Source organism: Electrophorus electricus, chromosome 7 (genome assembly GCF_041902795.1).
Source record: "Electrophorus electricus isolate QZ-2024a chromosome 7, ASM4190279v1, whole genome shotgun sequence".
Taxonomy (NCBI): domain Eukaryota; kingdom Metazoa; phylum Chordata; class Actinopteri; order Gymnotiformes; family Gymnotidae; genus Electrophorus; species Electrophorus electricus.
Window position 1 is genome coordinate 11,578,574 of NC_137503.1, and position 22,589 is coordinate 11,601,162.

The 22,589-nt window shown below is 40.3% G+C and overlaps 1 protein-coding gene across 4 annotated transcripts in view; it reads left to right on the top strand.

The window, feature by feature from the left end:
• The window catches only part of grm4 (glutamate receptor, metabotropic 4), a 95,190-nt gene that overhangs the window by 1,814 nt on the left and 70,787 nt on the right, over positions 1 to 22,589 (top strand). Inside the window, exon 2 of one of the 4 annotated variants that reach the window (XM_027023131.3) lies at positions 131 to 154. The exons of the other annotated variants lie outside the window; for them this stretch is intronic. The gene's annotated coding sequence lies outside the window, so the exon portion shown is untranslated. The remainder of the gene's footprint in view (positions 1 to 130; positions 155 to 22,589) is intronic. 4 annotated transcript variants of the gene reach the window in all.

The following is a 22,589-nucleotide window of genomic DNA, read 5'->3' on the forward strand; positions in this document are numbered from 1 at the left end:
ACATATTATAGAGGAGGGGTGGGTAGTAAAAAGGAACCCCTAACATTTAGTTCTAATGGCTGTTTTCTTGGAGCACCTGGAATTATAAACACTGTTTATTTTCCCTCTGATTGGCTGCTCTTTCTCCTAGATCACAGTCTGCTGCTTCTGAGAGGTGAGAATGAAACAGATGGTGAAAGCAAATTAGATTTGTTATATTTCACCCCCTTTATGCACTCACTCACCACATATAGAATAAGGCATTTCAGTTTTACTTAACTGGATTATTTTGCCTGGAATCACTGTATGTATAATTTATATATTCTGGCAGCACATGAGCTGCATGGATGTGATATTGGCTTGCTCTGATGCTTAATGCATACACCGTCCACACATTTGGCATGTATTATTGATTGCTGAGTACAGTTACTTTCCTCCATCACCTCCACAGCTGCCAGATGCTAAAAAGCCTCTCTATTTACTAATCAGTCATAAGTATTTGATGTATGGAGGTTAGCAATATGAGGAAGTGTCTGGAATTGCTCCGATTTGACGGCTGTTGAGTTCCTTTGCCTTCATTAATTTTGAGATGGAACAGGCAGTAAGGTACTGTTAGATTTGTAATTATTATGTCTATGAATATTCTTTGACAATCATTTAGGATTCACAAGCCTATAACTGCCTGGAAAAACCATGCACTTCACATGTTCTTTAAAATTAACCACATTTAAGTGTTATAAACATGGTGGGCCAGCTATTGATAGGTCAGAATGTTGTGTTGAACTTGGGCCTGAGGACGTTTATGCTCTGTTTCTGCCCCCAAGCACACTGGAGAGTTTGCTGTCAGCAAATGAAGATCAAAAACCTTCGCCACGGGGGGAACCTCCTCTACTATCACAGCTTAATTATCTGAACTGTCTGACTAAGCATAAAACCAAATTTAGATTTAATTTAGTCTTGTGTCTAAAGCTCCCACATATAGATTTTCTGTCCACGTTATCAGATGACTCTCTTTGGCGTGTACATAGTCGAAGTCTGCATGGAGCATAGATACAGAACTACTACATTCCTTATATTGGAGCCCTATAGATAGGTACAGGGCAACACTGGACATAGATTTATTAAGTCCATATCTTCTCTCCATGCTCACTCTCTCACACACACACTCTCTCCAACATATGCGCTCGTGCGCGCACACACACACACACACACACACACACACACACACACACACACAAAGGTGAAGTTCTGCTGATGCTGCAACTTTATATAAACCCTGCAAAAAGCCTGTTACATTACATTTCTCTATGTTAGGGAGCTACCATTATTTATATGTGTGTGGGGTGGGGTTGTGAAGGGACATTTCTAGTTGAACAGTCCCACCACTCCAGCCATTCTCCCTCGCTTTCCACCTAGCTAAGACCATCTGCCCAACACAGGGTTCGGCCAAACAGCTCAGGCACTGGCCGAGAGAGTGGACCTACTGCTGTCCTCAGCTCTCCATCCAGAGCAAGTTCCAAATCCAGTGCTGCTCTGAGCTTGGCTCCTTCAAACAACCACCATGTTTTTATTGTTTTGTTTTGGTTTGTCTTTTTTTTTTGTCCACATTTCTGTGTCAGTAGACCTCTCCCACATGGGGAGCTGAATGGGCTGAATGAAATGGATGACTTGATGGTCTGGTTTACTCTCTGCCTTGGCTCATTTCAGAGTCTCATTGCTCACAGAGGAATAGTTGCAGGGTATTGTTCGCTCCTCCAGCCTGAGCCAACTCATTAGGCCCAGATTGGCACTGGCTCCAGAATGTAAAACAGGTGCTTTGTTTGTGAGGCTGGCTTAAGCTCTCCTCATGCCACTGATTTCTGTTTGTTAGACTGTGCCACATGTTTGAATCGATGCTTGACAAACAAGGGCATATTTGGAAATCTTCAGTGATGATAAATAGCCATTGCTCATAGAGCTGATAAGGGTGTGGGAATGGGAGAATATATCATTCACTGCACTTTAAATGGTCTTTCATCTACTTTAGAGTCAAACCTCAGTGATTCAGGTACATATGACTGTTTGCTAGCTCAGTGATGAACTATAAATTGAACCTTAAAACATTTGTACAAGAATAATAAGGTTGATACTGTTAAGATCCATTTTCAAGGCAACTTTATACATCATCCTTTCATCGGTCAACTGATTCATAAAGGAAAAACAACTAAAAAGGTTTTTAAAAAATCTGACAAACCTAGTGGAATTATCAATGCTAAAGTGAGACTGCTTGTGGGAAACAATGGGCTCTATTCTGAGGGATCTATTCTGAGTTTCAAGATCCTCACACATGCTGAGGAATCCCCTACGTCACTGCGATCACTGAGGCCCCCTTAAGAGGGCCTCTTGTTAAATGAAGTGTGAAACGAGCACATTTAGCCAGCCTGCTAGCATCATGCTTGTGGCATAGACTCTTCTGCTCCCAAAGGTACACTGTCCTCTCATCTCTGCAAATCACAGCTCACATCCTCTTGCTCTCACCCTTTGCATATTATAAATGTGTAGCCCTGAAGATCATTGTTACATGTTAAAATTAAAGTGGAATGATTTGCTAATTACCAGAAGCTGCACGTGGCTTTATACTGTCGTGGGGTTGATACAGTACAAGTAGCCCTGTAATGGTATATCTTCTTATACAGACCCAAACATCTAGTTTATGTGTTATGGTTATAAGAAATGTTCACATTTGGCATTTAAATGGTGCAGCTTAGCATGAGCAAACTCTTTTGTTGAAAGCCATTCAAGCACACTTTCTTTGTGAGTGCTTTTACCTTGATAGATTTTTTTCTAACTGAAAAGCCCATTCGATGCAAAGGAACAGCCTAGCCATGATTTATATATGAATCATGCTATAACTTATACATGATACTGTTTTTGTGCCTCCCTTTTGTTCTTGTGAAAGCAGCAGGGAAGGCAGACCTTGGGACTCTGATGTTATGCTATGGAACGGAAAAGAAAATTTGGCCATTCAACAGGAGCACAGACCCCAGCGAGGGGCGAGGAGCTGCATACTGGCAGATCTTTCCACCCCTGGCCTGGGATTAGGGAATAGCCTCGTTCCGAAGCAGCATTGAGCCCGGCCAGCTTGTTATGGAGAGATAGAGGAGGCGGCTTCATGCTGCCTTCTCAGGATTTGATAATGAGATGTAATTATTTACCATGAGAGGCATGGTTAATAATGAAAGGGCTGCAACCTAGGGAGGGACGCGGCACTGCGGGCTGCATGAGGCTCCAAGGCAAAGCCTGTTAATTGACGTAGTTCTGCAAGGAAGAAAGACTGCAGCTACTTAATGAAACCCAGAGTCTTCTCTAGGCTGTGTGTGTGTGTGTGTGTGTGTGTGTGTGTGTGTGTGTGTGTGTGTGTGTGTGTGGTGATTGGACCCCACAGGTTTTGATTTATCTGAAGCCACACTGGCATCGGGTGACCCACTGTAGACTCGATCGGATTTAGTTCCGTCCAGGTCCCACCCTTGGAGAAAAAGGTAGCTCAGCAGTGACCCTTTTTGTCCCTGCATTTCCATTCTGCCATTTCAGAGCAGTAAGCAGGGATTTTTCTCGTGCATTCGCAGGGCATCAGCTCATTGTTCAACACTAGACAGCCGTCTCCTTATTTATCTATGGCCATGCAGGAGCGCGGCTCGTTGGCGTGCTCTCTGATCTTTTACACAGCTGCGTCAGCTGCACACCAGGGAGGGGGGCTGGCTATGTGAAAAGGGCGGGGGGGGGGGGTGTTGGAGGGCTGAGCTGGAAAGCACAGCTGTTGTCACACCTGAGCACACTCTATAGGCGTTCCACTACATCAGATCATGATGCCTCCAGCGAATGGAGAAAACATGGCTGCATGTAATGTGTGTCCTCATTTCCTTACCAAACCCAGGACTCACTGATGTTACTACTGACTGCCAACTGATAATCATCCATGTTGTCATTACATACCTAAAGTACATTCAGCAAGCACAACCTGCATACAAAATGAAAATTCCAACATTGAGCCAGTCAATAGCAGTCAAAACCATTTCTACAATTAATTTGGGTTCATTTTGTTTGGGTACTTAGCCAAATTTATTTTGGTGTACTGCTGGTCATGGCAAAATGGCAAATTTCCAAAAACATACAGTGGAAAATGAGAGATAGTTGTTTTTTTCTCATTGTCTTTTCTGCAGGGGCTGATCTTGTGTTTTGGAGGAAGGTCCCAGATTAATGAGAAGCATCATTTTAGTCCACAATAAGACATATTCCTTCAATCTCCATAGCATCATACATTCCTGTAGCTCACTGTCCACTTGACATAGCATGTTGCTCTGTGCCACGACAATGCTGTGATTTCCTCTTGAAATATTCCAAAATGACCTCAGGTACTTTTTATTATTGTATTTTGAACAAAACTTTCCACATTCATAATTGGCACTCACATTTGGCAGTACCTGTTTTGTGGAATTAAAATAAATGACAGATTGAAACAAATCAGCTGGAACAATATTCCATTCCAAACATCATCAAAAAAGAAATCTTTTAGGTCCATAGTGTATCTGCTTGACAGAGTAAATCTACAAGAGAGAGGTGTACTAGATTTATGCACAAATTCAGCAACAGCTACTAGGTGATGGTGAAGTGTTCTAAGGTTAATACAAAATTACTGTATAACCTTTGTTATGTTAAATTGATGTCACATTGACAGAATGTTACATGTTGATCTTAGTTGTAAGCACTCTTCCACAAAAAACTAAAACACTGTAATCATCAAAGGCATTCAGTTAATCTGCAGACTTGGGGCTCTTCTGCCTGTTATTTGTCCCTGTGTCCAGGAGATCCTAAAGCATATAGAAAGTCTGTAATAAACAAGCTATAGTGCACTTGCGAATGGCATCGTGTGTGGGGCTTTTGTGTAGATATGCAGGACTTGACACTGTAAGCACTACCTCAGCAAAGTCAGAAACCAATGAAATATGGAATATGAAAACAACAGGAATCCATTATCTGTGGTGAGAGGAGATGTGTTGTACATTCCATTTAAAAAGAGAGTCTTAGAACTTTTAGTGTGTAGCTTTTTGCACCAATAAACAACTGTGTTATCTAAAGGATACAGACAGTGATGGTATACATAATCTGCAATAAGGCCTAAATTTGGTGTCTGATCAGTTAATAAATTCTGCTTGAACTGATATATAGTAGCCCTGGATGTTCATCTGGCTGCTGCTGCTATGACTGAACACAGAGGCTTGAACTTGCAGTGATGGAGCTGCACTGAGCTGTATGGCACTCAAATAGGATCCACCCACTCTGTACGGTTCCAAGCCACAACAGCTCCAAACAGAACAGGCAAGTAGAACCCCTTCCAGCAGAGGATATTCTGCATACCCCCCAGCAAGACCCATGTGCAATCACCTACACACATAGCCCAGTCAACTTGTCAACACCATACAGTTTGTGGACATGTTTTAGCAACATTTTCATGCACAAAGGCTAGCACATATCTTCCTCTATATTATAAGCTTGCCATCATGTCATTTCAGCCTATTAGCTGCGCAGTATTATTGGGCAGCTCAGTGCAGCTACAGCAGGGTTGTGCATCCCTGCTGCTGGATGATTGGCAGCGTGCAGAACTTACTTCCAACCTCAGTCTAACACATCTGAATCCACCGTCCTATATTCTCAGAATATAAGACCCAGGTGTGAAAAGGTTAAGACTGGGAGGCCAGGCATTTATTTTGTAAAGGGTTAAATAAACACCTACACAGGGCATTTATGCCTATGCCAGGAAAATGTGGGTTAACACACAGGAATTCATTCATCCCTGGTGATTTGACTGTGTAGCTGAGGCCCAGATCGACTGGTGCATCATTTATATCGATGGGGAAGGCAAGAATCCTGTCATTCTTGTCTCCTAGTGAGAGCACAACCAGTTGTACTCTCCTAGACTGCTGCCTTGGGATGATGCGTCCCAGCCTTATTTGTGAGGTGGGTTGCTGCTTCACCACAGAACTTGCTTCACATTTCACCAGTGTTAGTTTTTAATAATTCTCCTGCCTGTGTAATGCAGAGGGCACACACCGGGGGTTTGTGACTCATATGGAGTGGCTAGAGAAGAAGCAGCATACCAGAAATGCAAGTGCGCTAAGGTCCATGCTGTCCCTCACTGGCCATTTGCACCGCCCCTAGCACTGCGCCTTTCTGCAGCTGCAAAAGTTCCAGCGAGTGATTGCCCTCTCCACTCCCCTCTGCCACCCCTGCTAGCAATCACCCCCTTGTCAGTATGTCAGTATGTCTTGTCATTACAGTAAACCCCTCATATGAGGGTGCAAGGTTCAGGGGGAGCTGGAGTGGAACATGGGGGTTGCCACTGACAGGGACAAGGTGGGAGTCATGGACTTCAGAGCCTGGATGGTGTGATGAACATGCCCCGTGTGGTGGCTGTACATAGGACAGGAGCATCTCTGTCACAAGTGCACTGATTGGAGTTGAAAGCTGCAGGCTGCGTGCACTGTGAGAGGATTGGGAGGTAACTGTGGACAAACCATTAGAATGGATGCAGACGAGATGATGGTGGGTATAACTTCCAATACCTGGAATGGGAGAAGCCATAGTGCCGCTGCGATCCAGGCCAATAGCACTAGCTGACCTTTATCAGCTCATTTATCACATTAGCTTATGAAACTGAAAATACATTTAAAACTGGCAGAACTGCTTCCTCTTTGGAGCAATGCTGGATCATCCTGATTTACTCTTTTTAAAATTAATTTCTTCAGTTTTTTAAATTCATTCATTCTGTTTAAATGTCAGGTCTTCCTACAACCCAAAGGTCCTGCAAAGTAATCTTGGTGTGGACAGCTCTGTTATGTGCACTGGTCAGCTCAAGCATCCATAGAGAGCTCAGGGCATGACAAGTAGATGATGCTCAGGGTTATGCCTAACTCTAGGCTTCCTCTGGGGCCATGCTCTGTGTTAAGCACCAGGACTCAAGGAGATTAAAACTGGGAATGAAAAGGCTGGCAGGGCTGGGCAGCGTTGTGGAGGAGGCTTTGAAACACAGAGCCTGCCCAAGGGAACTTGATCTTTTGGCCTGTAGGTCTATTTAAATGGAGCACGCTCAGCTCAATTCATAGAGTAGTGATGAGAGGGGGAGGGGTGTTGAGAGCCACTTGAACTGAATGGACTCCCCGCTATTGACTGGGCCTAGTTGTCAGTTGCCTAATTCCTGAAGTTTCAACATTTGTTTTCCCAAGATTGCTGTAATTAAATGTGGCTGCTTTCCTGATTCACAGGACAGAACAGCATTTATTGAGGAAATGTCATGAAGCAAATGACCATGTCGTTTTTCTGGTAAAGCTTCTTTAATAATAAACAACCATTTCACTATTGGCAGCCTCACTTTCTAAACAAATTCCCAATACTTAGTAGTTTAAGACTGATATAGACATGCAGATCATTTGTCAGTAAAACTTCAGCAGTGCTGGCTTTATATGCACTTTAGGTCAAGAGCATCAAATCCAAATCCAGATCCTTTTTTTTGTTTGTGCCCTATGCTGTCTGAGTAAATACACTGTCTCTGAGTATTCTTATGACAGCAGCAGTGTGTTTACATACCCAGGTCTTCAGGGCAAACTCTTACTGTCCACTCCAATATACTCAGAACTGGAAGAGCAGAATACTGTACCAGCAGTTGAGACAAACAAGTACCCTTTCCATGGAGGGTGAATAAAGTAGTTTAAACTTTCCATACAGGAAACACATGATTTGTAGTGTTGGGAGTCTCTTAACTTTACTTTACTATTTTGAAAGATGCTCAGTGATTACATGCAAGATGAAGTACAATTGTCTTTTTAACTGTGATGTTATAAAGCTTTTGTATTAGCATCTGAATAACTTTTGAAGTGTCAATTGTAACAAGCATGCAACATGAATACTACACACAGCTAAATTAATTGACAGTAAGAAACAAAACTCCCTGCAGATGGATCTTTGAGTACTACTTCAAAATAGCTCAAGATATGGTTCTTGATAAGATACGGTTCGCAGTTTTAAAAGTAATTGAGCAAGACATGGACATTTTATTTCTCTAACCACTCCTTGAAACAGTAGATTTTTATGTGAAGAGGGATGCATATTTGGTGCTTGACATGTATGTCAGAAAAATCAATGCATTGTGGACTCCACTGAACATATTAAAAAAGACAGTTACTCAGCACATCTCAAAGTGCTTGCTGCATGCCTTTCTGTTCTTTGAAGCCAATATATTATTTACCTGAAACAGACTCTGTTAAATCAGGTCAAATGAAATCAATGAAAATGTAATGTTTGCTGTCCATATGACTCTTAAAGTACAGGTTCTACTCAACAGTCTAGATCTTCACCATGCTGCCAATGAGACCACATTCATGGGCAGAAAAAAAACATTTACTGCATAGTTTTGAACATGGCGTGCCTACGGGTTATCAAATATTGGCGTTGGATGATGAACACTTTTGGATGATGTTTCATGAAATACTGACATTCCGATGTAGTACGATGCTTACAATTTCCATGACAACCAAGGGCTGAGCATTGTGATCCATAACCTCAATATGCCCTCCTCCTCTTGTCAAATAATTAAGAACAGTGCCCTGCTGAAGCTAGGAGACATATTTTTAGTGCCCAAATATCTGATGGAATATTATAATTACATTTTTTTTTACATGTGATATTAATTTTTTTCACTGGTGATATGAAAAAGAATGTTTTGTGCGAGTGTGTGTGTGTGTATTTAGATAGAGTTTCCAGAGAAACAATATTTCTACATCTTTTACTGTACACTGCAGTTACTCACCAAGAGTCCTCTGTGGATTTTTATATATGTGTGTGTATGAATATATATATATATATATATATATATATATATATATATATATATATATATGGTCATATCTTCATACTCTTTTCCTCACACTTGGCCCTTCTGCCAGAGGCCTGGGAGTTTGAGAGTGCGGCACTGTATTTTTGCTGTTCCTAGGAATACGCTTTTTTGGACTAAGACTGATGTTGTCATGTCAGACCCACTCCTCCAGCTCCAAGTGCCCCTATCACCACTGGGACAACCTTGGTGTTACCTTCCCGTATTCTCTCTATTTCTTATTTCAGTCCCTGGTATTTTTTCCATCTCATATTCCTTCCTGTGGATGTTTCCATCACTTAGATCTGCCACATCTATTGCCACTGCTGTTTTATGCATCTTGTCCACTATCAAAATGTCTGTTTGATTTGCCACTACTTGCTTATTTGTCTGGATCTGGAGGTCTCATCCAATCTTAGCCTTGTTGATTTCCACCACTTTGTGCAGTCCCTCCCATTTTTACTTGTGGGTTTTTCGCTCACATGTTTTGAATATAGTTCCTGTATATAATCGCTGCCACTTGGTTGTGTCTCTCAGTCTATGCTTTCCTTGCCAGGATCTTTCATCCTGCTACTAGGTGCTGGATTGTCTCAAAGGCTCCTTTGCACAGTCTGCATTTTGGGTGCTTCAATTGACCTAGTGCTTAGCACTTGATATTTTGCTCTCAGGATTAATGACTGTGCTGTCTAGTTATTGGTAGGATTGTCTTATGTCAGTCACCTCTGTTATCTGCTATTCCATAAAGGAATCTATCCTGCCATGGCACCACCTCTGATCCCATGGTGACCACATTCCCTATTTGTCTGAAACAGTCCCTCATCAGCTCATCCTTGGGGATTATTGCTTGGATGTATTCATAGATGATTGGCAAGGTATATTTGCTTAAGGTTTTAATCTCATTGTTCCCTTTCAACTGTCTCTTGAGGAACTGCTTTACCTTTTGGAAGTACTTGTATGTTGCTGTCCGTGTCGTTTCCACCTCATGGTTTCTGTGTGACTGGAGAATTGCCAGGTGTTTGTAGTTGCCCAGGTCTGCTATGTGGCCTTGTGGAATTCCCTCTGTCCTGATCAAGTATCCAGGTGTGTGGCCTCCAGGCAACACTTAGGTTTATCTGTCTGGCATTAGAATCCTAGTGGATAGCTCTCTCTCTCTCTCTCTCTCTCTCTCTCTCTCTCTCTCTCTCTCTCTCTCTCTATATATATATATATATATATATATATATATTATATATATATGTATGTAAATATTTAAATGATATATATTATTTCTCTCACACAAACAAATTTTGTAAATTATTGACACACCATCAAATGCTAACATACAAACATGCATACATACATGCACACAGTCACAAACACAAGCACACACAAAACACACCTTTTTCTAATTATATTCAGTGTTATGACAGACAAGTTTCTGCAGTTTATACAGTTCTGCAATAGATTTATTTTTTTGTAAATAGAATTTCTATTTTTAATAATTACTGAAGTGTTTTCATGTGACATTCTCTGATTTTTAGTCATTAAATTAATGAACATATCATGTGTATGGTGTTCTAGAAACATTTGTTTTCCTCTGCTTATGACTTTTTGCTTTTAATAGTTTTGCTGATTCAGACAGTTTGACTTAATTTAGTCAGTAATGTCTTGTAACATGTTTTGTGGGACCCAAACATCATACAGCTTATTACATAGATCTGGAAAAATGAAGGCTAATTAAATTCTACAATATCACATGATGAAATCACTGCTATACTATAATGATAAAGTCTCCAGCTATATTAATTTTACTAGATGAATATAAAGCCATCACTTTATCTTGTGTGGGCTCTTCTGATGTCCTGGGCTCAGGCATAATTCCTGTTTTGCCATTTTACTTATTTTTTTTATATCTGTACATTAAATTGTTCCAAATTAGTTTATTCAGAATTCTGAGCTTCGTTAGACATAATCACCACACCCCTACAGCTTTTCTGCAGAAACAAAACAGAGAATAGGGCACTACAGTTACCTTTTAATTAGAAAGTGATTCAATGGAAACCTATGACATCTAGCAGAGAAAATAATGAGAACATGGGAGGCAAAGGTTAATGGCACACAGTTTGAGCAGAAGATGGGTCTTACTACTTCTAACCTGGAAATTCCATATGTGGTAGATAAAATGAACACACATCAGTGAATTTTAATCAGAGCACTACAAAGCACTTTTGTGTGAGAAAGAAGACACAATCATGGTCAATTCTTAAAGGAGGTAATTCTCCCTAATAGTATAAAAGCAAAGACCTGGAAGAATATCTTGAGAGGGAAGTTGATTGGGTAGGAGCAGAGGACTGATTAATGCAATCAAAACTTATAAAAACAGTGGAAGCTTTTTTGTTCCCTTTTTGTACTGAATCTGAATACAGGTAAAATATGTGAATCGTGTCTTTAGGCAGATCCCATTTGATTTAAAGGCAGTTTGAAGCTTCCCATAATTTTGCTCATTTAAATAAATGATCTGATAACTAAACTTTGAAACAGAGCATGTTGGCAACAATGGCCAGCTGTGGTCCTTGTTTGCCTATTTGATGTGCCTCTCTATTCGTGCTGCTCATAGCAAATAAACTATCTCCGTGGGTATCTCTGATAAGTCATAAATTGTCTAATCCTGACTGGCAGTGGAAGCTCGTCTATAGATAAATCAATGGGTAAGATTGCGAGGGCTGTCATCACTATTGACTGCAGTTCATATATTTAGAATGACCACATAGATTAGGGATGGCTGAGATTCATCAAATGGAGATGAACTAAAAGACAGGGAGACTGCATAGATCTGCAAAACATTGTGGGGAAATATTTATTTTGTATTGAAACTCCTGCTCCTACTCTCCTGCTTTACAGTCACTGCTCTAGGCAATACGTTTTGACTGAACTGTGTTCAGCCTGTGCTGCATAACAACGTAGACTCATAATAGTGGTTTGTTTTTAGTATGACCCCTAATGGCAGACTCTCAGGAGCAGTGTTATCCTTTGGTCCTTCATTACAAGCTGTTCCCTCTCTCTGTCACTTAATTAGGCACTGTAGCCCTGCAGAAATGGCAACACACTACACTGCATCAGCTAACAAACATCTGGAGACAGTGGGATTTTGATTTCCTAAAACTGCAAATCATGCAACAGATCTGGTGCCTAGGGTTCTGGAGTTCTGGCAATGGTAAATAAGCAAGCTGTGAAGGGTTCTGAGAAAGCCCACATTGTTGTTTTCTTTAAGCTCCCAGTGCACTTGTGGTAGGTAATCTGGACCTGCAGAACACAAAGTACCCAGCTGATGTGTGTCTGGAACTTTAGCAGAGCATAAACCTCAGCTGATGGATGCTCCAGAAGAGCTAGGCTGCAGCGATCTGTGCTTAGGGGACCACCTGAGGGAACACCCAGAGCACCTGAACTCTGGTCGAGAAGCTGCTATCCCCCCGGATCTGTTGGGTCACTAACATGAGGAGAAAATATGCACACACACAAATAAGGCTAGAAAATAGCAATGATGTCTATTCAGAAAAGCATTTAAAGCATTCAGCTGAGGAGGACACTACCTATCTCCAATAGCCTGCTCATATGGTGCAGTCCCAGCAGACTAAATGCTTTAATAGGGGTGTTGAGGTGGAGAAGGCAGAGACACAAGTGAAAGTTTACACACAGTCCTATTCTGAGCAGAAAAAGTCACATGTGAAATGGAGCTGCTACTGCTCAAACTCTAAAAGAAAACGGCTGAATAGGATCTTTTCGTAACTGATGGCAGAGCCTGGTCTCGGGCCACAGGACTGGAGAATCTCTGAACACTTACAGGCTGGCTGATAGGAGTTTGCTCCCAGCAGCCAGTCGTCTATGTAATTGGTGTTTCTGAGTTCTGCCACCCTGAAGGGACCCAGTACAACCTCTGCTGCTGTCTTTATGAACATAAAGGAGTCTGAGCCATAGCAGGAGAAATTCACATGCCCTTCAAAAACAACCCAAAGGAGCCTGGTTTCACGTAGAAAGGCATCTTTTGAATGCAGACTTATGATGCCATTGCACCAATGGATTAAGAGTAGCAGGGATTTGGGCATGATTAAAATACATTGTAATGTAAATCATAATTTAAATACATAGTAATGTAAATGCTTGTTTTTTTAGGTCCATACATAAGTATTTATAAATACTCAAGTAAAAATACTTTATTTTTAATACAAATAACATGAAATGCATTTTCCTAATGATTGAGTTGACCAATGTCTAGCTTGTTGAGCAGTAGGCTTTTATCTCTACAATGAAATTATACTATAGCAATATTGTCAGTATAAGTATTAAACCATTGGAAATGTGGAAATGTATGTTAGAGGCAAACAAACAGATCATGTGCAACCTCATAGTGCAGGATATGATGAATCAAGGTGATATTAGCGGTGCTTCAAATGATACATTTGTTTCCACTACCTTCACTAATGATGCCTGAGTCACTATGTGACTCAGCTACTCATCTGAACTCCCAGTGATGTTGAGCATGTCTGTTTCATTCATTGTCTATTTCATTCTGGATCATTAACCAAGCTCCCTGTGAATGTGCTATTAATGAGGAGTCAACAACAGATCTGCAGTATTGTGATCAGTCCTTCAACTTTTTGTAGGGTCATTAGCTGATTGTACTCAGGAAGAAAAAAGTTCAAAGACAAAACATCTTAGTTTGGATGCAGTGCCATTGAAAGACAGAGAGAATATTAGTATGGAGGGAGGGAAGCGGTTGATTTGGGTATGAAGGCCAGCTTTGTCCTTCACATACCGAGCAGTTTGAATGATGTCCATAAAGACTTCAGAGTGGTGCTATATAATGTGGAAGAGTCATAAATGGCCTTCTATTTGCATAATAGTGCTATATAGGGCCATAAATAAAGTGAACCTGATGCTGTGAATTGGCTCATTTGTGAAGTGTGTCATTACAATGACATCCAACATCATAGCAGCCAAGTCTTGCATTGCACAGTCGTGCATATTAGTATTATATAATAACTTGCTAATGATTAACAGATAAATGCTACCATGTACTGCTTTAGAACATATCTACAAATTAAACTGAAAATTAGAATATCTCACGTCAATCAATGGATACAAAGTGGTCATTTTTAATTTCTTGTTCATAATTGGCATCACATTGGCACCCAATCTGAAAAAAAGTATTTTTATTATTTTTAGCAACATTAATTCATGGCTTGAGGTCACATTCCAATAATATGTGCCCCTCCAAGTTTTGAGCTGTTTACTAATCTCAAAAAAGAGTAGTCACTAAGTAAAGGATGATTTGTATGCCTATTAACCAGAAAACCCCTGCAAAATTACTGTTAGAATTTTATTTTTAAATGATTTGTCATTTTGCTTCTCTATAGTTTCTTGCTGGTTGATGGCTACAAGGGAGAGATAGACTGTGGGAGATTTGTGCTGCATAGCAGAGCTTGCAGCTGTGGAGTTCACTGCAACATTGCCTTGACTGGGACTGTGATTGAGGGCGGCGGACTGTGGAAGTGCGGCTGTTATGTACTACCTGCGCCGTCTGTATAAGCAAACCCGTCACACCAAGGTTATGTATAGAGACAGACAGGCCCTTGCTATGCTTTTTAGTCCTAGGTTGCATGTTAAATTGAAACACTGCATATAACACGCATAAAGTTTAGCGGAGAAGGCAGAAACATTAATGGAAATTCCTGGAACAAAATCGGCATGAATAATAATAATATAGCTGGATTATTTAGTGTGCCTGGAGCACAGCACTCTGCCGGAGCAGTCACATACAGCGCAATGAGCTCATGCAGTCCTGTACACCCTGTACCTAGCAAACACTAGCGCAGACAAGGGTAGCTCTGTGCTTCCAGCAGCACCCTACGGGCAGAGTGTGTCTGGCTTTTTTTTCTCAAACGGGTCTCGTGGCTGTGCTGTTGCTGGGCTGAACGGGCCAGCAGGCTGAGGTAAGAAGTGGAATTCGCCCTCGACTTTTGTATCTCCGGGGCTGAGCCACAGGTGCCGCAGCAATTCCCACGATATGGGCGCGTTAGCATGGGCCAGCTACCCGCCAGCTTGCTCATGACAGTGGAAGTCCGGTCCATTAGCTGCTTATCAGAGGGCCGCGAGCTAAATGTTAGGAATGTCGCTCGCTCGAATGGGGCGTGCCTGTTCGACTGTGCAGAGACATCAGGCGCATCATTTATGCTTAACACTATGCGAGTTCAGGCTTTTTGCACAGTTTGGAGTTTGGAGCAAACATTTAGAACCCTCATATGATATTAATACACTCAAATGATGAAATAAAAAAGGCCCAGGAAGCAGTTTGAAGAACAGGCCTGAAAGTGAAACATTGTATAACATTTCAGGGTATGTTCAGCTTCAAGCTATGTAACAATCGGATGCAGGATGGTTTTCCTGGTTCTTCCTCTTTCCAGATTTTTCTTTCTTTACTACTTTTCTTCTATGTTGCCATAACGTGGAATTGTTCTTACCTGCACATTTTAATTGGAAGGCTTTTAACTTGTTTATTTAATGAAAAATGAAACAAAGGCTGCTTTGTGCAGGAACCTCCGGAGAAGCTAGCTACATGAACAAAAGACTAGTGCTTCAGTTACTACTGAGAGAGCAAATAAAAAATCCTCTCTAAATGAGATGAAAGCATGATGAAGCCCAACAGAGAAAGTGGTGCCCTCTCCAAGCAGAAGGGTCACCATGCAATTCAGGTGACCAGGAAGTGCATTTTTTTAAGAAAATAATTTTCTCGCTGTTTGACACAAGCAGTAGCAAACCCTAACAGCAGTAATTGCAGGGATTAGCAGTGACACTGTCCCTGCTAAGACTGTTGCTCTCGCCTACAGATGAATTAAATAGCATGCACTAGGCACATAAACGAGCTGTGTCAACTGAGTGACCTAAAGGGAACACCTCCAGATCAGGTTAAAGAGTTGGTTGTTGGGGGAAGGGGGTACTTATTCAGATATGTGATAATTTAGTAATGAATATGGAGTGACTCAGAAGTGCTTCCACCCTTGTACCTGCAAGCCAATAACTCCTCTCCCATCCACAGATTATTATCACCCCCCAGCCTGTAGAGATTCACATATCTACTCCAGAGTATATGAAACTGGGTCAGGACTCTCCTCCATGTTTTCTGCAGTGCACATGCGCTTAATTGATTCCTCCCTTCAGCAGGTTTCAGACTGTGAGACTGAATGAAGCAGCCTTCCAGACTAGATGTGCTTTTAGAGAGGAGTGGATTATCAGGAGGCCCAGCTTTACCCATTTGTCATCGCCATTCTCAGTTTTGTCCAGGGAGCTTTCAACTATGAACTGAAAAGCCGTGTCTCTGAAGTAGCCTGCTTTTTAAAATCTCTATTCTATTTTAATTTGTGTTGCATTCATTATGGGGAGCTCTCAGGCTGTTTTGGGTGATATTTTGAATTTGTCTGAGAGGCTATATAGACAGCACATGGGGAGTTCTCTAGAGCAGATGTTGTATTTCCAGCTAGCAAACTGCACTACTGTTTCTCTTTGTTCAGAGACAGGGGAAATCAAACATCTGCCCAGAGACATATGATGCATAATATCATGATAATATCATGTCTCTTTTTCTCTGATCAACAATATTCCCCCAAACCAGGGACAGATTTCTCTATCTGGCTTGCTAAACATAAACCACCAGGGCCTTTCTTGCTGCACACTCTACCAGTCTGAGATTTGAACATATGGTTCTTTCCTCAAAGATGCCAAGTGCATGACTCACACTAACGGTTGATATAAAACATCATGACTCTCTTCGGTCCCTTAAAATACTGCTTACATATGTAGGATAACAGTATTATTACATACCAAGTATATGAATGCCATAGTGAAATCCTGAAGACTAGCAGTATAATGTTGGTTGAAGCAGCTCAATCAATTACACAGGGTATAGGGAACTTAATTAAATTACTCTTGACTGACATTATTTAATAAAGTTAATTAGGATTGTTGGATGACTTTCTGGCCATTTAATTTGACTGTTATGGTAAAATATTCACCTTTCTGTTTTCTTTTGCTCCCCTTTGGCTCATACTTTTATATTGGATGGTCCCCTCTTTGCAACTTCTCCTCATCATTTGCCTTTTTGTAATGAGAACATGATCATCTTTGTTCTTATGAGTTTCTAACAATTTGCATGCTTTAAAAGCATTTCCTATTGCGTTTATATCGACCAAGTAAAATGGCTGAACATCAATGAGGAAAGTGTTAGCACATTGTTCTGAACATAATAGGTGAAACATTTATTTTAAAATATACTGCAGACTGTGGCTTGCAAACAGCAAAAGAAAAGTGACCCTTTAGTGCCTGCAAGATTGACATTTAAGTCAATATTTTGTAATTATATAATTCCGGTATTATCACAAGAAAACATGACACAATTCTGTATGAACAAATATTTCACACAAAGTTGTTCTAAGAACATCTAGAGATATTTGCATTTTTCTTTCATGGATCGTAGCATCAAACCATGAACTGTGATTTTTAGTTTGAGGTAGCAGCACTGGCGTGGCGGAGGGGCATGCGGGTTCTGCACAGTGGGGAACTCAAGCTGGGGAGACCCCAGGAGGGGATCGTAAACTGGGTAGCAGTTAATATCTGGGGCGTCACCACTGGTTTATTACAGAGCCAACGAAGAAAAACCCTCTTTTTCTCTCTCTGCAGTTGACAAATGACTGTGAAATAGATTTGCACTGTCATGGGAGCAGAGTCCTATTGGACCATGGTGGCAGAATAGAATATGATGCCTGTATTAAAGTGGTGTGAAAAATATTAGAATCAGTGTGCTCAAATGACTTATTTATTTATTTAATTAATTAGAATTGATCTGATAGCAAATCATAGAATAATTTGCTATAGTAAATATCAATTTGAAGTTGACCTTTCGGTGAATAAATTAAGATATTTTGTTGAGCAGAAAAATTTACTTTTTATTATTTATTTGTTTTTGAAAAAAAAGACAAAATAAAAAAACTTTTGATTTAATCTATTATGATCAAACTTGACAGTTTTAGATTATATTCACACATGTTTTTTCTGCAGAGTGATTCTAATAGTTTTACAACTGTATTAGAAATTAATTTTAGCACAGCCAATATAAATAAATGCATTTGTTGTTCAAGTGAATGGGTTTAGGTAGCAGATAATCAGACATATTCATTTACTCAATAATGTGTCTTGTATTATGCTTTTGACTTCACATCCTTACTAAAGGCAAAGCAGAACTCTGCATGCTTTATTTTGTCTACAAAGAGAAAGGTCCTTAAGATGTCATCAAGGACAACCATGTGAGAAAAATACTATATTTTTGGAAAAAAGAAAATCTAAATTACAGTGGTTGCTGATTACCAGTAATGTGGTGTGCCAGTTTATTGTGCCGCTCCCACCCTCTCTCCTCTCCAGTTCTGCATTAGGCTATTCATTATTAGTGGATCTCAGAGAATATCTCACTTCAGTGAAGGGCCAGTAGTCTTTCCATGCTTCTTATATGTTTCAGAAGCACATTTATCATCTTACGCTATAGCTGCATCCCAGTGGAAAAATGAGCCTTAGACAAATGACAGCGGGAACTGTGTCATCGTAATTTGCATATAACGTCACAAAGTCTGTTCCAGAGCTTCGAATTTTCTCTCAAATATACTTATGATTTGAAAGTGATGTATAGAGAAATGTATGCAAATAAGTGTGTCACAGTGACTAAGGGGTAACCGATGCCGATCTACGCGCCACATGTCAGCTGTGCACGCAGTGGCGATAGCACTGGTGATCGCATTGGTGATAGTGATTTCACAGCAGTATGTCTGCGGACCATGAGGAAGATAAAAACAAATAAGATGGCAAATAAGACTGCCTTGCTTGCCAGCATCCACTCTGCTCCCACTAAATGCCCCTGCATGGCAGAGGTACTGAACTCCTCCCTTCTAGTGAACTCTACCCTTATATCTTGGGACAGAGGCAAGTGAACACCACTGCAATAGAGAAGAAAGGGGGGACACAGACTGAGAGAGAGAAGGCATAGAAACAGAACAGAGAAGCGTGATATCGTCTATTCTCCACATATGCTTTTTTTCTTCTAAATGTTAAACTTATGCTTAACAAAAACATGCTTGATTCTGAAATTTAAATGCCTTCATTTACAGCTATTGAGGCCAGCTTGGCTCTGTACCTGTCAGCTGGTAGCATCAGCTTTGGGATCCTAAAGTGATTGTGATTTCGTCAATTTCTAGCATAAGAAATTGCTAAAGGAGAAACAGGTGGCAGGACTGATTTGAAAAACAGTGCTTTTACACTGGTTCAATCAGTGCATGATGAAAGCTTTGCTGTTCTCACAAAGGGAATTATCCTCCCTTGCTACTTGATGGCATGCATTTCTCAGTTCTAAACTGCTGGTAGAATCTATAAAGGGTTTTAAAACACATTGGTGATAATAACTGAAGGAAGGCCAAAAATAAGCTAGGGGAGAGTTGGTGAGCATGGAGCAGGTTTCTAAAAGAAGGGTCTGTTTCAGTGCCCAATATTAAAGAGTCCCATCACGGAACAAAAAAAAAAAAGCCCTATTCCTTTAAGCTGGAAGACCTCACAAAGAGGCCCTTCTTCCTGTTGCAGAAAAAAATGCTGGCACCTCTGCTCTAATTATACATGTGCTGTTGTACATGACTGCCTGAACTTGCAACATCAGCATTTTAATTGAAGAGTCTGGCACAAGGCGCTACTATCACCACCAACAGAAAGATTCTTGGCAGTATCCAACAGCCAAGATGCCTTACGGAAATGAAGGTGTTCTTGCTCATGTTCGTGAATGAACAGCAATCTCATGAAAATCAGCCCAACATTGTTTTCTTCTTGTTTACTGATAACGCTAGGACACTAGCCTATATTGGAACATTGTGCAATTTGTAACATTGATTTTCTCATTGCTCATGGGTCTGGTGTCTGAAAAAAAGATGTGATGAGGTGAGGAAAGCTACAGAGCAGAAGCAGATACATAAGGAATGATTTTGATTATATTATATTGCTGTTTAATATCAATTATAGTACTAGTTTAGACATAAAATTGCAAAGCATGGGGCATTATTGTTACTGCAGTTCCTAATGTGATTTTTCACCTCATGAGGTTGTGATGTTTGGCCCTAACTCTTAAATCTTGCTCTTGTGGGCACCCCGTGGTTATATAGGATTCTCATGGTTGCCTACCCCAACCTTTGTGACAAGAATGCTCATCTTTTTTTGCATGAGAGCAGATGTCTCGCTGCAATGTGTCACTTTGCAGCTGTCATCAGTCTGTAGCATCAGAATATAATTCATCATCAGCAGTGAGTCATGTGAAGCACTCATACACAAACAGAACCCAGTGTAAAATACACAAGAAAAGGAAATAGCAAAAGGCAGCTAGTACAAAGAACTGTATACATGCATAAGTCAATTACATGTGATGTAGGTTAGTAGATGGATTTTCTAGTGCATTTATTATTCTTCAGATGTTTTCAGGCTAACAGCCTGTTTGCTTGTTATGTTAACAGGTATGCTTGCACCTCCTTGATAGGCATCTATGTCCACTTGTGCCCATGCTTTGGGCAGTGAAACATTGTAATCTTGCTCTAAAATATTCTGTCTCCTTGATACTACATTTTACCACAAAAATCAAATATTGAAGGTTATTTCAAGCTTTTGAATTACTGAATTAACCTTTGAACAAGTTTTGAAGGTTTGAAGAGGTTCTGTGTTGTTATAGCTGAAAGACGCTTGAGGCATGGTGCTTAAATATATATAATTTATAATATATAATATATATATATATATATATATATATATATATATATATATATATATACACACACACACACACACACACACACACACACACACACACACACATACACCACATATATGGCCTTGAATATTGTAAAAAAACAGACTTGCTTGCTTCTTTAATTCATTCATTCATTAGTTTATTTACTGTGAACACTTACCACATTGTGTATTACTGTGAATTACCTCAAAGCATTATAATTTCATCCATGCTTTAATGGGTTTACTCCTAGACCCCTTTAAAGTACAAAGTGATTTCTTATGAACATTAAGAAACATTTTTCAATAATATTATGGGAATATTATGACAGTCTTTTACTGAGTGTGATTTTCATGTGTAACAATATAATAAACACCCATGGCATCAGATATCAGATACAATTCTGCAATCAAATATTGTATACATAAGTAACAATGCAAAGTATTTAGACAATGCATATTCAGCTTTAAAGACTTGGCCCACAGTAATCAAGACTTGAGTGACTGATCAGTAAATCAGCTTGTTAAGCTGACATATTCATGTTTGTGTCACAAACATATTGTGTGATATTTGCTCCAATCAGCAAGGGATGTGCCAGAGAAAACAGACTCATATTATAGTCAGACACGTTCTCTCATTCCCAAAGCTAATTTCAGCTGCATGTAGAGATCTGAAGTCGATACCTTGTAGGGTAGCCTGGTTAATTCAATGGTGGGGCGGGGTTGGTGGGGTGGTGTCAGCACCGTTTCATGAAATGTCATGGTCTGTTCATCTATTTAAAGTCTTGGTCCCTCTTAATCCCGAATGAGCTCAATATGCGTTCGGCAGCGCCCTGCTGTCTTATTCACCAAACAATTATATACACTGCATTCCCTTAAGAATCCAGAGTTCCTTTATATTTTACATTTATCAGCACCCTCCACCCCCACCCAAGTATCATGTCCCTTATATTAAACCTTCAAATTAAATATTCTCAATGTGAATAAGAACATGCGGGTTACAGGTCGCCATCACTTGCTCCTTTTATTCATTATTTTGCTTCTTCCTTTATTTAGTGGCACATATGTCCTCATCTTTCTAAATTGCTCACAATAAGAAGTGCATGTTATAGCTTGTAGTTAAACTTGCGAATGGAAGCCAGGTACAACCTCAGCCCTCTTTCTCACTGTGCATTGACACTGAATTTGCAGTGAATGAACAGGGCCAAATTACTTCCCTGCTCGAAGTACCAAGTTGATTCAAAGGTGCACATCCCCTTCATTGGGCTTACATGTGTCTCTTCCAAGACTAAGAGCTTCTCTGGCACCTCACCTGCTCCTGCCACGACCCAGGCACCTCTTCCTGTTTGCTAAGAGATTGTAGGGAGAGTGTTCCTTTAAGATCAATTAAAGCTCGAGCTGACTGAATGGTGTCAGTGCAGAGTACTCAAAGAAGCCAGGGAAGGGAGACATCTCTGAAAAGGGAAGTACAAATGACAGGTGCAGATACACCATGAGCTGATTTTCACAACTTACACAAGAGAGTATCTGCAACATTCTAGAATAGGTCTCTTCCATCTCAGTGCAACGCTCTACTCCCACTCCAAAAAATATCTTTTGAGACAACAGAACATGCCCTATTGTGTAAGATATAGCAATCTTTTTTTTCTAAGCATTCTTTTTCTAAGCAGTTTTTTTTCTAAGATGTCTTATTCTAAGCAGTCTTATTCTAAGCAATAATGATTTTGCATATGTGAAGTTGGGGGATTGAGTTTTACTTGTACACATACAGTGTACATATTCAATTGTGCATATACAATGATTTGCAATGTGAGAATTACACAATTAACTTATCACTATTTATAATTGCTATATCTAAAATGCCTGGAAACAATTG